The sequence below is a fragment of the Coregonus lavaretus genome, assembly GCF_964263955.1.
Source record: "Coregonus lavaretus genome assembly, chromosome: 14".
Classification (NCBI taxonomy): domain Eukaryota; kingdom Metazoa; phylum Chordata; class Actinopteri; order Salmoniformes; family Salmonidae; genus Coregonus; species Coregonus lavaretus.
The window spans coordinates 10,291,646-10,311,058 of NC_140001.1; the positions used below are offsets into that span (position 1 = coordinate 10,291,646).

Sequence of the window (19,413 nt, forward strand, 5' to 3'; positions counted from 1 at the left end):
CTTCTGTCATTATTATGACAGTCCACATCTCTATCCTGCGCTCTCGCTCCATACACTACCCTAGTGTTATAATACAGTATATTAGCTCCATACACTACCCTAGTGTTATAATACAGTGTACTGGCTCCATACACACTACCCTAGTGTTATAATACAGTATACGGGCTCCATACACACTACCCTAGTGTTATAATAGAGTATATTAGCTACATACACACTTCCCTAGTGTTATAATACAGTATATTAGCTCCATACACTCTACCCTAGTGTTATAATACAGTATATTAGCTCCATACACTCTACCCTAGAGTTATAATACAGTATACTAGCTCCATACACTACCCTAGTGTTATAATACAGTATACTGGCTCCATACACTACCCTAGTGTTATAATACAGAATACTGGCTCCATACACACTACCCTAGTGTTATAATATGATAGGGAAAGTTAGGCTATTATCAATAATGGTGATATTCAAATGAGAGAGCAAAAAGGGCTTTTTTGTCCTTTGATTGGGCTGTGGCTCAGACACAATCAAAGGCCCTATCTGGACACCTCTCTCTGGGCAGCCAGCCGGGCAGGTAGGCAGGCTCTCCTCTCCCCCTGTGTTCAGAGCCAACAGTCATCAGTCCATTCCACCTCACATCTTCATTAGTGGCTTGACTCAAAATGGCCGCCGTTGAATGTCGGGGCACTGCAGCAGCGTGCTTTCAAAGTCTCTGCCAGAGTCCTCAGGTTTGAATGAGGCTCCTCTCTTTGCTGTGTACCTGCCGTTTGATCTGGGTACATGTTGCAGAGATAGGCTAATTTTGTCATTCTCTCTCTCTCTCTCTCTCTCTCTCTCTCTCTCTCTCTCTCTCTCTCTCTCTCTCTCTCTCTCTCTCTCTCTCTCTCTCTCTGTCTCTCTGTCTCTCGCTCTGTCTCTCTCTCTCTCTCTCTCTCACTCTCTCTCTCTCGCTGTCTGTCGGTGTTCTGCTGGAGATGTTTTAATGAAGACCCTTTGTTTGGGGCGTCAGGTTTCCTCAGTGCCATCGCCATAGTGCCGTGCCAAGCCCTCGGCTGATTGGCTGCTCTTAAAGGTGAGGATGAAAGCTCTTGTGGGAGACAGGGTGTTGGGGAGGGTGAGGAGGGGTGCCACGCAGAGTTTTAAAAAGAAGCCCTCTTGCTCTTTTAAATCTGCCCGTAACAGAAACAGAGGAAATGTAAATGTAAATTGCCTATTAGATTTTCGTGTACAGCAACTGTATTCTATTTTATAGCTTCCAATGGACAATGTCTGTTCTCCATGCCTGCTGTATCAATGGGAAGGGTCTGAGACGCAGGGCTGCCGAGTCACTGGGCTAATTTCGAACAGAAAGAACACACAACGCTCCTGTTAGCTTGTTAGGAAAGATCCCTGTCCTTGTTGGGAGACTTTTGATTGACTAGGTGGAGAAACACATACAGTAAAAACAATCAAATAAAACTTGTGAGTTGGTTTACTTGGTTTATATATTGGAATAGGGAGGGACATGCATATACTGCCTGCAAGAAAACTCAATGGGCTACCGTAAAACCTTGATTTTCTTGTAGCAGTATAGCATCTTACTGTAAACCTTGATTTTCTTGTAGCATTATAGCATCTTACTGTAAACCTTGATTTTCTTGTAGCAGTATAGCATCTTACTGTAAACCTTGATTTTCTTGTAGCGGTATAGCATCTTACTGTAAACCTTGATTTTCTTGTAGCAGTATAGCATCTTACTGTAATCCTTGATTTTCTTGTAGCAGTATAGCATCTTACTGTAAACCTTGATTTCTTGTAGCGGTATAGCATCTTACTGTAAACCTTGATTTTCTTGTAGCAGTATAGCATCTTACTGTAAACCTTGATTTTCTTGTAGCAGTATAGCATCTTACTGTGAACCTTGCTTTTCTTGTAGCAGTATAGCATCTTACTGTAAACCTTGATTTTCTTGTAGCAGTATAGCATCTTACTGTAAACCTTGATTTTCTTGTAGCAGTATAGCATCTTACTGTAAACCTTGATTTTCTTGTAGCAGTATAGCATCTTACTGTAAACCTTGATTTTCTTGTAGCAGTATAGCATCTTACTGTAAACCTTGATTTTCTTGTAGCAGTATAGCATCTTACTGTAAACCTTGATTTTCTTGTAGCAGTATAGCATCTTACTGTGAACCTTGCTTTTCTTGTAGCAGTATAGCATCTTACTGTAAACCTTGATTTTCTTGTAGCAGTATAGCATCTTACTGTAAACCTTTATTTTCTTGTAGCAGTATAGCATCTTACTGTAAACCTTTATTTTCTTGTAGCAGTATAGCATCTTACTGTAAACCTTGATTTTCTTGTAGCAGTATAGCATCTTACTGTAAACCTTGATTTTCTTGTAGCAGTATAGCATCTTACTGTAAACCTTGATTTTCTTGTAGCAGTGTAGCATCTTACTGTAAACCTTGATTTTCTTGTAGCAGTATAGCATCTTACTGTAAACCTTGATTTTCTTGTAGCAGTATAGCATCTTACTGTAATCCTTGATTTTCTTGTAGCAGTATAGTGTCTTGTGCCTTTACTCCTTTACATCTCATCCCTTTGCTTTCCCTCTATTTTCTTCTGGATTCCCAGCTCCATCCTTTAGGGGGCTTAGTAGTGGAACTAGCCATCTCTCTCCACAGCATGGGAAGCTTTTTGGTTATCTCATGCATATAAGCTAACTTCCCCTCACTATTGTTATCAGTCCATTTGCCGTAGACTACTCTGATTTGATGTAATATTGAAGGCGTGGGGGAGATTCCCATTCAGTTGGACCCTGTCTGCTGGTAGGGATGGCAGGCTAATTTGGGAGTGATGGAACTGTGGAACTGATGGGTTTAAGATTTGGAGAGAGAGTGAAGGATAATTCTGTGACCATGGATTGGTGTTGCCATAAGGATGCCGTTTTTGGTCATTGCCATAAACCAATACTGAGGCATGTAGGACAAGGATTTCTATCAGGATTATGCCTGTCTGTCTGTCTGTCTGTCTGTCTGTCTGTCTGTCTGTCTGTCTGTCTGTCTGTCTGTCTGTCTGTCTGTCTGTCTGTCTGTCTGTCTGTCTGTCTGTCTGTCTGTCTGTCTGTCTGTCTGTCTGTCTGTCTGTCTGTCTGTCTGTCTGTCTGTCTGTCTGTCTGTCTGTGTGTCTGTGTGTTTGTCTGTCTGTCTGTCTGTCTGTCTGTCTGTCTGTGCCTGCCTGTGTACATGTACGTGCCTGTCTATCTATCTATCTATCTATCTATCTATCTATCTATCTATCTATCTATCTATCTATCTATCTATCTATCTATCTATCTATCTATCTATCTATCTATCTATCTATCTATCTATCTATCTATCTATCTATCTATCTATCTATCTATCTATCTATCTATCTATCTATCTATCTATCTATCTATCTATCTATCTATCTATCTATCTATCTATCTATCTATCTGTCTGTCTGTCTGTCTGTCTGTCTGTCTGTCTGTCTGTCTGTCTGTCTGTCTGTCTGTCTGTCTGTCTGTCTGTCTGTCTGTCTGTCTGTCTGTCTGTCTGTCTGTCTGTCTGTCTGTCTGTCTGTCTGTCTGTCTGTCTGTCTGTCTGTCTGGCTGGCTGTCTGGCTGGCTGTCTGGCTGGCTGTCTGGCTGGCTGTCTGTCTGTGTGTGCCTGCCTGACAGCCTGCCTGTGTGCATGTACATGCCTGTCTGTCTGTCTGTGTGCCTGTGTGCATGTGTGAATTTGTATTCATATGTGTCTATATTTTTCTTTCTTCAATTTATTTAGAGAGATAAAACCAGAGAAAAATACACACACCAGTCCGCCCCAACAGCAATTAAACATGGAGGCTGCACAATAACAGAGAGGTCAAGTATGGTGGGTTGACAGCGAGCACAGTGGAGGACCCCCCACCTCAGCACGCCGCATGAGGCCCTGCCTGGGCTATTGAAGATGGCCGGAACGGTCAGTCAGGCTCAACTGCCCTTGATCACACCATCAAGCAGCTTGTTATGAAACCCACAATGGCCATTATATTTGGTATCAATCTGAATTTCTCTCAGCCTCGCAGGGGGAAAATGCTCACAGGGGTCAGCCAAGGGACAGGGGAGAGAGGGGAAGTCGGAGAAGGAGATTAGAAGGAAAATAAATGTTACGCGGACAAGAGCTTTATTAATAGGATTACGGGCTCACAGATTTCAATATATATCATTGGTTCGAGGAGGGAGGGAAAACGTAAAAAAAGACAAAAATCTTGGAGAGGAGTACAATAAAAATGTTAATGGTTATTTATTGAGACTCAGTGGTTTGTGAGGATAAGATTTGGTTTGAAAGACATGCCTTTCTATGGACAGAGTGGGGGTAGTCTCATGCTCTTTCCTTTGTAGACATTAGTATTTTAATGTGATGAGGTGATAAACCGCCCATATCACTGTATACATGTATCAACATTAATTTAACCCAAAACAAAACGTAATTTAATCTGTTTGAGAGAAACCCCCTCCTCAGTTACTCTATAAATAAAATAGCCGAAATCGTTGAACAACGTCTTGTATAAAATATATTATACTCCATAAAGAAACAGTTTAGTAATGTTATACATGGCACTGCCGGGTCATACGATAAAAGAGGCTGTAATAAAAGGAGTTACTAAACACTGTAGTTAACCTCCTTTAGCAGAACCTGTGTTAAAGCTTCTTTCTATAACTTTTAGTTGACTTCATGATAGCTATAGTGCTCTCAAAAACACACACAAACACAAACACACACAACACACACACAGACACACAGACACACACACACACACACACAAACACAGACACAAACACAAACACAAACACACACAACACACACAGACACACAGACATACAGACACACACACACACACACACACACACACACACACAAACACACACAACACACACACAGACACACACAAACACAAACACACACACACATACACACACACACACACACAGACACACAGACAAACACACACCCACACACACACACAAACACACAAACACACAGACACACACAGACACACACAGACACACACAGACACATAGAAAAACAGACACACACAGAGACACACAGACATACACACACACGGACACTAACACACAGACACATACACAAAGACAAATACACAAACACACATACACAGACACACACACACACACACACGCACAGACACACAGACACACACACAGACACTCACATATACACAGACACAAATACACACAGAAAGACACACACACGGACACTGACACACCGACACATACACACAGACACAGACACACACACACACACACACACAGACACACAGACAAACACACACCCACACACACACACAAACACACAAACACACAGACACACACAGACACACACAGACACACACAGACACATAGAAAAACAGACACACACAGAGACACACAGACATACACACACACGGACACTAACACACAGACACATACACAAAGACAAATACACAAACACACATACACAGACACACACACACACACACACAGAAACACACACATACACACACATACAAAGACACACACACAGACACAAAAACACACACATACACACAGACACACAGACAGACATTCACATAGACACTCACAGATACACAGACACAAAGACACACAGACAGACACACACAGACACACATACACAAAAACACACACAAACACAGACACAGAGACACACAGACACAGACACACAGACACAAAGACACAGAGATACACAGAGACAAACAAAAACACAGACAAACAGACATAGACACAAAGACACACACACACATACAAAGACACACACACAGACACAAAAACACACACATACACACCGACACACAGACAGACACACACATCACACACAGACACAAAGACACGCAGACACACACACACACAGACACAAACACACACACAGACACAGACACACACAGACACACAGACACGAACACACACAGACACAAACACACACAGACACAGACACACACAGACACACAGACACGAACACACACAGACACAAATACACATAGACATAGACACAGACACACAGACACATAGACACAGCGATACACAGATACAGACACACACAAAACACAAACACATACACACTGGCATACACGCACACACAGACACACATAATAAACAGACACACACAGACAAACACATACAAAGACACACAGACACACACACACAGACACGCATACACACAGACACACATACACACACACATACACATACAGACACACACAGACACACACATACACACACACACACATACAGACACGCACAGACACACACATACAAACAAACACAGACACACACATACAGAAACAGACAAACACACACTGACTCACACAGACACTCAGACATACACACACACACACAGACACACACAGATATGAACACACACACACACACATATACACACACATACAAAAACATACAAACAAACACAGACACAGACACACACACAGAAACACACACATACACACACACATACAAAGACAAACACACACAGACACAAACACACAAACAGATACAGCCAAACAGACACACATACACAGACACACAGACACACACACATAAAAACAAACACAGACACACATACACAGACACACAGACAAACACACACTTACACACACAAACACTCAGAGACACACACACACACACAGAGACACACATACACACACACACAGACACACACACAGACACACACACAGACACAGACACACACAGACACACACAGACATGAACATTCACACACACATATACACACACACACAAAAACATACAAACAAACACAGACACACACACATACACACACACATTCAAAGACACACACAGACACACACACAGACAAAGACACACACACACACACAAACAAATTGACACACACACACACACATAGACACATACACAGACACACAGACACATATACACACACAGACACATATACACTGACACACACACACACACACATAGAAATACACAGACACATACACACAGAAACACTCACACAGACACAGACACACAGACACACAGACACAGAGATACACACACACACAGACACACACATACACACACACAGACAAACAAACACAGAGACACAGACAAACAGACACACTGAAACACAGACAAACAGATTCACAGACATAGACACACATACAATCAGACACGCACACACACACAAACACAAAGACACAGACACACAGATACAGCTAAACACACAGACACATATACACAGAGAAATACACACACGTACACACAGACACACACACAAACACACACAGACATACAGACAGACACAGACAAACACACACATACACACACACACACACAAACACACACCCACACACACAAAAAAAAACACACACACACACACACAGACACACACACACACAGCAACAAACAGACACAGACACACACACATATACACACAGACACACACATACACACATACACATACACACAAACACACACAGACACACACACAGACACACACATATAGACATTCACGCACACAGACACAAACACACAAACACACACACACACACACACAGACATATACACAGACACACAGACATACACACATACACACACACAGACACACACATACACACAGACACATAGACAAACAGACACAATGACACATGCAGACACACATACACACACACAAACACACACATACACACACAAACAGACACAGACACACAGACACACACACATAAAAACAAACACAGACACACATACACAGACACACAGACAAACACACACTTACACACACAAACACTCAGAGACACACACACACACACACACACAGAGACACACATACACACATACAAACACACACACAGACACACACACAGACACAGACACACACACACAGACACACACAGACATGAACATTCACACACACATATACACACACACACAAAAACATACAAACAAACACAGACACACACACACACACACACATTCAAAGACACACACAGACACACACACAGACAAAGACACACACACACACACACAAACAAATTGACACACACACACACACACATAGACACATACACAGACACACAGACACAGATACACACACAGACACATATACACTGACAAACACACACACACACACACACACACATAGAAATACACAGACACATACACACAGAAATACTCACACAGACACAGACACACAGACACACAGACACAGAGATACACACACACACACAGACACACACATACACACACACACAGACAAACAAACACAGAGACACAGACAAACAGACACACTGAAATACAGACAAACAGATTCACAGACATAGACACACATACAATCAGACATGCACACACACACACAAACACAAAGACACAGACACACAGATACAGCTAAACACACAGACACATATACACAGAGACATACACACACGTACACACACACACACACACAAACACACACAGACATACAGACAGACACAGACAAACACACACATACACACACACACACACAAACACACACACACACACACAAACAAACACACACACACACAGACACACACACACACAGCAACAAACAGACACAGACACACACACATATACACACAGACACACACATACACACATACACATACACACAAACACACACAGACACACACACAGACACACACATATAGACATACACGCACACAGACACACACACACAAACACACACACACACACACACACACAGAGACATATACACAGACACACAGACACACACATACACACAGACACATAGACAAACAGACACAATGACACATGCAGACACACATACACACACACAAACACACACATACACACACAAACAGACACAGACACACAGACACACACACATAAAAACAAACACAGACACACATACACAGACACACAGACAAACACACACTTACACACACAAACACTCAGAGACACACACACACACACACAGAGACACACATACACACACACAGACACACACACAGACACACACACAGACACAGACACACACACACAGACACACACAGACATGAACATTCACACACACATATACACACACACACAAAAACATACAAACAAACACAGACACACACACACACACACACATTCAAAGACACACACAGACACACACACAGACAAAGACACACACACACACACACAAACAAATTGACACACACACACACACACATAGACACATACACAGACACACAGACACAGATACACACACAGACACATATACACTGACACACACACACACACACACACACATAGAAATACACAGACACATACACACAGAAACACTCACACAGACACAGACACACAGACACACAGACACAGAGATACACACACACACACAGACACACACATACACACACACACAGACAAACAAACACAGAGACACAGACAAACAGACACACTGAAATACAGACAAACAGATTCACAGACATAGACACACATACAATCAGACACGCACACATACACACAAACACAAAGACACAGACACACAGATACAGCTAAACACACAGACACATATACACACAGACATACACACACGTACACACACACAGACACACAAACACACACAGACATACAGGCAGACACAGACAAACACACACATACACACACACACACACAAACACACACACACACACAAACAAACACACACACACACAGACACACACAAACACAGCAACAAACAGACACTGACACACACACATATACACACAGACACACACATACACACATACACATACACACAAACACACACAGACACACACACAGACACACACATATAGACATACACGCACACAGACACACACACACAAACACACACACACACACAGACATATACACAGACACACAGACATACACACATACACACACACAGACACACACATACACACAGACACATAGACAAACAGACACAATGACACATGCAGACACACATACACACACACAAACACACACATACACACACAAACAGACACAGACACACACACACACATACACATATAAAAACAGACACACACACACATACACACAGACACAAACACAAACAGACACACACACACATACACACAGACATAGACACACACAGACACACACATCCATACACACAGACATATATACACAGACACACACACACACACACACACACACACACACACACACACATACACAGACACACAAACAGACAGACATACACACAGACACACAGACAGACACACACACAAAGACACACACACACACAGACACACACAAACAGACTCAGACACACACACATACACACAGACATAGAGAGACACAGACACACACACAAACAGACACACATCCATACACACATACACACAAACACACACACACAGATAAACACACACACAGACACAGACATACACACACAATCATACACACACACACACACACACACACAGACACACTGACACAGACACACACAGAGACACAGACACACAGAGACACAGACACACACAGAAACACACACAGACAGACACACATACACACACACACACACACATACAGACACACAGACACACACACATACAGAGAGAAACACACAGACACACACACACACAGACACACACACAAACACACACACACACACACACACACACACACACACACACACACACAGGTACACACACACAAACAGACATACAAACACATGCACATACACATACAGACGCATACACACAAACAGACATACACACACATACACAGACACACAGACACACAGACAAAAACACACACACACACACACACTTACAGACATACACACACATGCACACAGAAACACACACATACACACACACACACACACATGTATATACCTCCTACCCAAATTAGCAAATTTAGATAAATCCAATTTTTTATAACCACCGCTAAGCAACCCCTTTTTTCTCCCGGCACTTAAATCTTCTGCCGTCTCTTCATTATGTTCTTCAGACAGCTTCATAGTTCATTGACAATGTCCCAACTTCAATGTCTCATCCGAGTCACCACCATCTATACACCCCATTGTGTCTTGTCCATTTGCCAACTATTATACCAACAACATGAGAAATGTTGTATTTAAACCGATCCTTCTCCATTCTCACTCAATGGTGGACTCCTGTCCCACTCTCTCGATATAAAAACATGAGAAAATCAGTTGATAGCTTTGATTGGCTGTTGTACACCTGTTGCATGTAGAAGTGGTGCTGTACAGGAACGTCTTCAACGCCTCTGATGTTCATCTTCAGCCGGTTCATAGGTTGTTTCTTATATTTTTATTTTTATGTTCACACCATTCTAGGCCAAATGATCCCCGCTATGCATCAAGACACCATCTGTATTTTCCTCAATAGAAGACAGAACATAACTGTTTAGTTGAGTTCATTTCTAATCCAAGAAATCCATATAAGCATTGACTATATTACAAATTATAATTTTTTACCAATTATTCGTAATACCAATTTCTAATATACTCCCCAATTTCTGTTAGGTAAACCCTCCAAATACAAAAAAAAATGAATGATATGACAGTCAGGTGATTCTTGAAATTCTGGAAGATCTTGAAGTTCTTGGACGTTCTTGTAGGTCTGTCCCTCCGCCGAGGGAATCAGCCATCACCTGTATCTCATCAATAGCATCCCCTTATAATCGTCTCCCATCACCTGATCCTTGTCATCTCCAGCATCCTTATCTCCCTCATCTCTAGGTCATCGGTTTCCTATTAGTACTCTGTGGCATTGGTTTAGATGATACCAGGTCGATCTCCCCTCTATCCATACCTCCGTTGGTGTAGACTGGGTGACGATGTGTGGTCCTTTTAGCTCTGAACCTCCTTCCTCATTAGGTCTAGGATCATGCAGAGTCCTTCTCCATTTATCAACATCGCTCTGTGGAGTGTGTCCTTCTTTCAGAGTACTAATAGGGAAGTTGAGTCCCTGCTGCAAAGACACACGGACATAGACACAAAACAAAACAATGCTCCGCAGTGGCTGTGCCATCTTCCTCCTCTGAGTTAGAATACTCCAACAGTGAGACACATAGATGCAGGTATCTCTCTCTTCTACTTTCCCCTCCATCGAGTTAGCCAGCATCTGACTTCTTTAATCCTTTACCCCCAGTCTCCAGGTGCATACAATGCCCAGATTATCCTGTTAGGTTGGCAGAGAAGCCTTCACCCTTGGGAAGAATGTCTTAGCAACATGGTTAGATGATACACCCTATGCTACTATATCCTGTCTTCATATCATTCAGTAGAAACCTTGATATTAGAAAGTGCAAATTTTTTTCAGCTTGTTATAGTCCACTAGTTTCCTAGACAGGCCTCCTCTACATCCTGCCTTACACCACAAATACCTTTTCACCTAAAACATTTAATCTAACCCATAACACATTAATTATTACTGCTCATATTCTTAATACAATTTGCATATTTACCAAAAAGCCCCATGCCACCAGTACTTCCCCCCTTTGAACACATGACTCACATCGTGATTCATGCATTCAAAAACAAAACAACGACATTGTTTGTTAAATCAAAATAATAAATGACATTAAAATTACAATATTTGACAATACCTTAACTCAATTGTATCCCATAAAGTAAATCAAGAATAGTAAAATTGACTAGCGATAGGTATCTCTCATTCAGGGATAGTGCTCTCTCTTTGTCTTTGTCATGGTCCAAATCATATATATATATAACTATTGCAAAATTATAAACTTCTTCATAATTATCAGTATTATAAATTACCCTCAACCCGGTATGATAAATTACCTTAAATTCCTCATCCAATGACTCTAGGATTTCCAGTGTGGATGATCAATTCACACTAGAACGTCAGGACAGAGTTCAAAGGTCATTGAAATCCTTCAAAGAAGTGTTCCATTCTATAGTATAAACTACTCATTAACAACAGTCAAAACATTTCATAAATGTTATATATCCCAAGTGTACAGTAAGTCCTCATTACATTTCTTCTCAAAAGAAATCACGTGTTTACCCAAAACCTACTCATTAAAAAAAAAAAAAATGTGTGTGCCCCTTTAAGACTTATCACCTTTGACCTGTTAAAACCCCCTAAAATCAAAATAACAACCCTATATAACCCTTGTAATAGGGGGGTTTGTGTGTGGTTATTTAAAAATAAAAAAACTTTGGAAAACAACAAACAAAAATAGCCAGGTCTTATTTAATTGGGTAGCTCCCTCTCATGACTTTATTAATAAACTGCCGAATTTTACTAACTGCTCCACCTAGCCCACAGACTTGGGAAACATTCCAATGAGAGATAAGGAAATCCTCATTCTCCTGGAAGAGAAAGTATACATTTCGTTAACATACAATCTCTCAAAAGATGAAAACCACTCAAGTTTCTCTGAGTTTACAATGATTATTTTAAATTGATTACCCTTCAGACTTCATCCTCTGAAATTTTCACAATGATTATTCAACCCCTAAATCTGCTCCTTTTGATACCATATCAAATTATCCTAGTATCGTTACTTGATCAACAACATAGGAAATATCTGTTTCCCCTTATATTGTTCCTGTCACCCCTCTAAATGTCATATTTTATTAAATCGGCACTATAATCAATTACTCTGCATAAGGAAGCCGTGATATTTTATCCCAGGCATCTATTAAAAACAACCTCCCATTGTTCAACGTACCAGAAACAGATTATCGTTTTTAGAATTAATGAACTGTCTGCATAACTCACTGTTGTTTAAACAAACTATAGAATATACTAATAATAATCAAAAATTGTCAAAGAACGTTCCATATTCAACTATCTGGATATGTGCTCCACATTACCCTCTGCATCCTTTATCAACATTTCTCATCTCCCAATTAACTTACTTACTTTTTAACCCAGAAAACCCTCAACAATATCAATTATTCTCTACCGCTGACTTTCCATCTATCGGTACTTTAACAGATGACAAATTATTGTGAAGTTATAGTCAAAACAAACAAAACATCTATTCACAGTGATGCAACTTTAATTTCTATGTTATCCTATGCCGCCATGTGTTGGTAAGACAATCTCTTTCGTCATTGACCACCTTCCGGAGACACTTGAAACCCTACCTCTTTAAGGAATACCTGAAATAGTATAAAGTAATCATTCTACCCCCCCCCCCCCCCCCATAAACAATTAATAAATAAGTAATAATAATAATAAAAAGAAGAAAAGTGGTTGTCCCACTGGCTATCATAAGTTGAATGCCCCAATTTGTAAGTCGCTCTGGATAAGAGCGTCTGCTAAATGTAAACAGCATCAATGTAACAGTTTTGCTCCCTTACCTACATGGGCTTGAACCAGGTACCTTCTGCACACATTAAAATTAGTCACCCTCGAAGCACCATTACTCGTCATTCAACAAAAGGCGCGACCTTGCAGAGCAAGTCAAACAAATCCTTCCAGGTCGCATAGCAAGTTACGTCACCAATCTAAACGCTACTAGTTCGCACCACTAACTAGCTAGCCATTTCACACCGGTAACATCCATTCCCCTTTGTACTTCCTCCTTCTTCGCAACAACCATTTATCCGTTTACACCAAACTTAACCCACAATGACCCTTACTCTCTCACGTTCAGCTAACCCCAGTTGCTAACACCTACAGATCCACACCTAGAAACTCTCCAAACAACAAATAAAAACCATTCTCAAAGTGTTCTGCATTTACCTCTATCGTAGAGTTTTAAAACTAACTTAACAACATTAACAGTCAATTGCTGTAGTAGGTTCATGTTTGGTTCATTTGATCTGTTTATATTGTGTCAGTAATACTTCTGTAGTGACCTCAGCTACAAGTTCCTATATTCCTCACTTAATGTTATCTTTCATACTCTGCTCCCTTCCAATACTGCTTCATAATCCCTGTTGGATTTTTAATACTCTATTTATTCTCTTTGTCCACTTGCTTCACTTCCCATTAAGATAAGACACTCGCTTCCCTGTGCTTCGTCCCAATACTAAACTATTTTTATCCCCTTTATCATGAAGATAATACCAATCCGCCATTCCTAGAATACAGCAGATCTAGGTAACTGTCCTTTCTAAGTAGGCTACAAGTAATAAACCAAAGACTTGCTGTAGTTGACCAGCATATATTGAATTTATATCCATAGTATCAATATCCAATTTCTGGATTGACATTACGCCACCATTCTCAATCGTTTAATCTAGCAAACCCATAGGCAACGCAAAAAAAGGACTACCATGAAATCGTCTCGCTATTCCTGTTAAATAAGTGAGTCTTTCCATTTGACCCAAGCACACTACAAACCTTCCATTCTTCCCTATTTCCGCATCGTCACAAACTCCGTATAGAATGTTAGAAACTTCTAGGTACTCACATCAAACAATCCCTTCATGTTTTATTAACGATCCTCACTCAACACAAATCAACTTCTTCAAACATACTCCCAGCGGTACCAAAAAAATACTGTAGTTTCAAGGATACTGACCTTCCTATCATTGGATCCTCACCGGTTCTCTAACCTTCAGGAAACACCGTCAAAGTCAAGCCTCTCCTTAAAACATATATTTTTCCATTACACTCTAAAATAACCTCACGTTCTCCATACCACTCTTTGACATTATATGATGGGCATTGATGTACGGAACCACAATATGATGTTCTATCAAAGCTTATTATCAACTTATCATGCACATTGATATAATTGATTATGCACTCTTTCAAATTAAAATTACTTTCTGCTCTTTGTTCATAAAATAGCATGCTGTTCTTTTTTGTTTGTCATTTAGCAGATGCTCTTATCCAGAGCGACTTACAGTTAGTGAGTGAGTGAGTGCATACATCATTTATTTTTTATTTTTCATACTGCCCCCCTGTGGGAATCGAACCCACAACCCTGGCATTGCAAACACCATGCTCTACCAACTGAGCTACATGCCTGCCGGCCATTCCCTCCCCTACCCTGGACGACGCTGGGCCAATTTTACGCCGCCCCATGGGTCTCCCGGTCGCGGCCGGCTACGACAGAGCTACGACAGAGCCTTCTAAAACTCTTGATGCCATCTGGTGAACAAAAAATGGTTGCATCGAGTTTACTTAAAAGGTCTCTTCCCATGAACGCCATAGTAGTTGAAGCGCTTACTATAAATGAATGTTGATAATTAATATCCTCCAAATCAATTTGTAATGGGAGAGATATGATCAATTTGCGTAGTTCCACTAATTCTGATAGACTGGACTTTCTGTTTACTTAAAGGACACCTTCAATCTTGTTGAATAGATCACCCAGCTTCTCTTCTCTAGGTTTATTCTGGGAATTAGCGTGCGGTTGGGCAGGAGTCCAATTTCCTCTCTCTATCTCCCTCGATTATTATCGTTCCCCTGCTTCAATGAAAAATTCCATTATTGTATTTGCTAATCTTTTGCTTAAATCGATATTTTGGTTTTGTTGAATTATTGTAAATATCTTTTTTATATTCGTTTCCCACACACTCTCTAGTAGATCAAATTTGTTCAATGTTTATTCGTCCTGTATGACCACTAAATGTTCTTTCTGCCGTTTCAAAAGCTCTACAAAACCTTTGTAACCACAATGCCCTGCATTCCTCGCGCCACCATTTGATCTCATAAGGTAGATTATGTTACTCCATTACCAAATTACGTAATGTCTTAACTGACTTTTCCTCCTTCCTAATTATATTTACCAGCCATTGTGCACACATTAAATTCCATGCTTTATACACCTTTTTCATATAATTTAAATCCCATTTCGCGCTGCATATGGCTGTATTATCAATTATATACTTTCGCGCTACTTGTAATTTATCCCTTTTAAAAACTACCATCTTGAGGATAGTCATTATCTGTCCATGCTGACCTATCACTAAGATATGGTTCCACATAGAAAAAAAAAAACTAATTTCATTAACATCCAGTCACGCGGTGTCAGATTTGTTTTATTACTTTACAAGAGACTTGTTCTAAATGCAGATTTGCCTGTAATAATTTTGTCATTTCCTGTCTCTCTCTTCGAGGTAAATGAAGCTCTGATTTACTCTTAATGGCGACTGTTTTTTTTCAGATACCGGTCTACTAAGCTGGCCATTCATTACTGCCTTTAATTCATGCAATATTAGTAATCAAATACTTGAATCAAATCCCCACTTTGATATTTATTAAAATGTTGTTAGCCTATTTTGTGTTTGGTGCTATTATTCAATTTGTTACATTGCATCTGCGCCCTCTACTGGCCGTTTGAGTAATTACTCTACCTCTCAGAGGACTGAACCTCCTTAATTTGTACTTCTCCTCTATAGTGTTGTTACTTCTGTAATCAATATTTGACCTTATAGGGCTTTTACAAAGGACTCTAACCTTAAAACTAGTACGTTAACCTTCAACCAAGGACTTGAACCTTCAACAAACTATCTTACAGGGTTTTTATAACCTTCTACCAAGGACTTGAACCTTCACCAAAATACACATTTTCTCATAGGGCTTTTATAACCTGGTTGAGGCCTTGAACCTCTTCATATCTATATTCTTTCGTCACAGGACTTGAACCTATGAACAATGTGTATTTCTCTGTCACAGGACTTGAACCTATGAACAATGTCTATTCTATTTTATAATGTCGTACACTCTATTATCTCGTCATGTTGAGGACTTGAACCTCTGACCTATTTTATAATGTCGTACACCTTATAATCTCATCATGTTGAGGACTCGAACCTCTGACCTATTTTATAATGTCGTACACCTTAAAAGACCCTACACCCAATCTTGTTAAACCCATTCTCCTTCTCCTCTGATGTTTTTTTGTTGTTGATTACTCTGAACAAATCCTACTTAGAATCATAGCACCATTTTATTGTCAAATTTGATCTTTCTCATCTCATTAGATAACTCAATACAACTCATCTTCCCCCTTTTAAAATATATAATTTTAAATGGTGTTTACAGCTCAGCCTTACCACAGATAAGCAGAGTTTAACACAATCAAAAAAATTAAAGTCTCCTTACCTGTTAGTTCGGCTGTAAACTGCATCCTGTTCGTTTAGACACCAATCTGTTATGATGAGTTTCTGGTATCGAGACGTTCAGGATGCAAGAGAGTATGTTACACAGATGGAGATTTGATTCAGTTATTATTTAATGGTTACAATATTGGATTCAATGACAGGAGGTACGGACATAGCCTCCTGCCTTCTGAAAGACTTCCATACAAAATCTCTCAGTTTATATACCTGTTTACAAGGTAATTCTATCCAACAGTTGCCAACCATTATTGAGTGTCACTCATCCACCACCATATCATCCACCTACTTGATGTCGTGTGGCACCCTAGCCAGGCCATTCCATCACACACCCCTCCTAAGATTAGCAACAGTGGCCCCCAATCTATCTTGGCACACTGACCTTCTGTTACTAACCCGTGACACCAATATCACATGGCATGTCCTTGTACTCTCTCCCTTATATACATCTTATGAGTTGTAAATTCATTAATGAACCTTGTATCACAAGTCATCATAACACACATATACACACACACACACACACAAACACACAGACACACACACACAGACACACAAACAGACACACATACACACACACAGACAGACACACACATACACACACAGACACACACACACACAGACATACAGACAGACACAGACACAAAAAGACGCGTACACACACAAACAGACACGGACAGACACAGAGACAAACACAGACACAAAGACACACACACACACACATACACACACAGACAAAAATACAGACACACACATACACACACACTCAAACACACACACGGAATGACACACAGACACACACACACACACACACACACACACACACACACACACACACACACACACACACACACACACACACACACACACACACACACACACACACACACACGCACACACATAGACAGACAGACACACACACACACACACACACACACACACACACACACACATAAACAGATACACATAGACACACACACACACACACACACACACAACATAGACACACAGAGACACACACACACACACACACATAGACACACAGAGACACACACACACACACACAGACACACAAACAGACACACACACACACAAACAGACACACACACACACAAAGACACACAGGTACACACACACAAAGACACACAGGTACACACACACACACAGACACACACAAAAATACACACACACAAAAACACACACACACAGATAAACAGATACACACACACACAAACAGACATACGCACACATACACATTCACAGACACACACACACAAACAGACATACACACACATACACAGACACACAGACAAAAGGACACACACAGACACACACACACACAAAAACTC

The 19,413-nt window shown here is 40.6% G+C and overlaps 1 pseudogene across 1 annotated transcript; it reads left to right on the forward strand.

Moving 5' to 3' along the window:
• Window positions 1-685: 685 nt before the first annotated feature.
• Window positions 686-8,316, forward strand: LOC311140879 (annotated as a pseudogene). Its single transcript has 3 exons — window positions 686-785; window positions 7,292-7,999; window positions 8,206-8,316. The product of its transcript is annotated as an uncharacterized misc_RNA (transcript).
• Window positions 8,317-19,413: the final 11,097 nt, after the last annotated feature.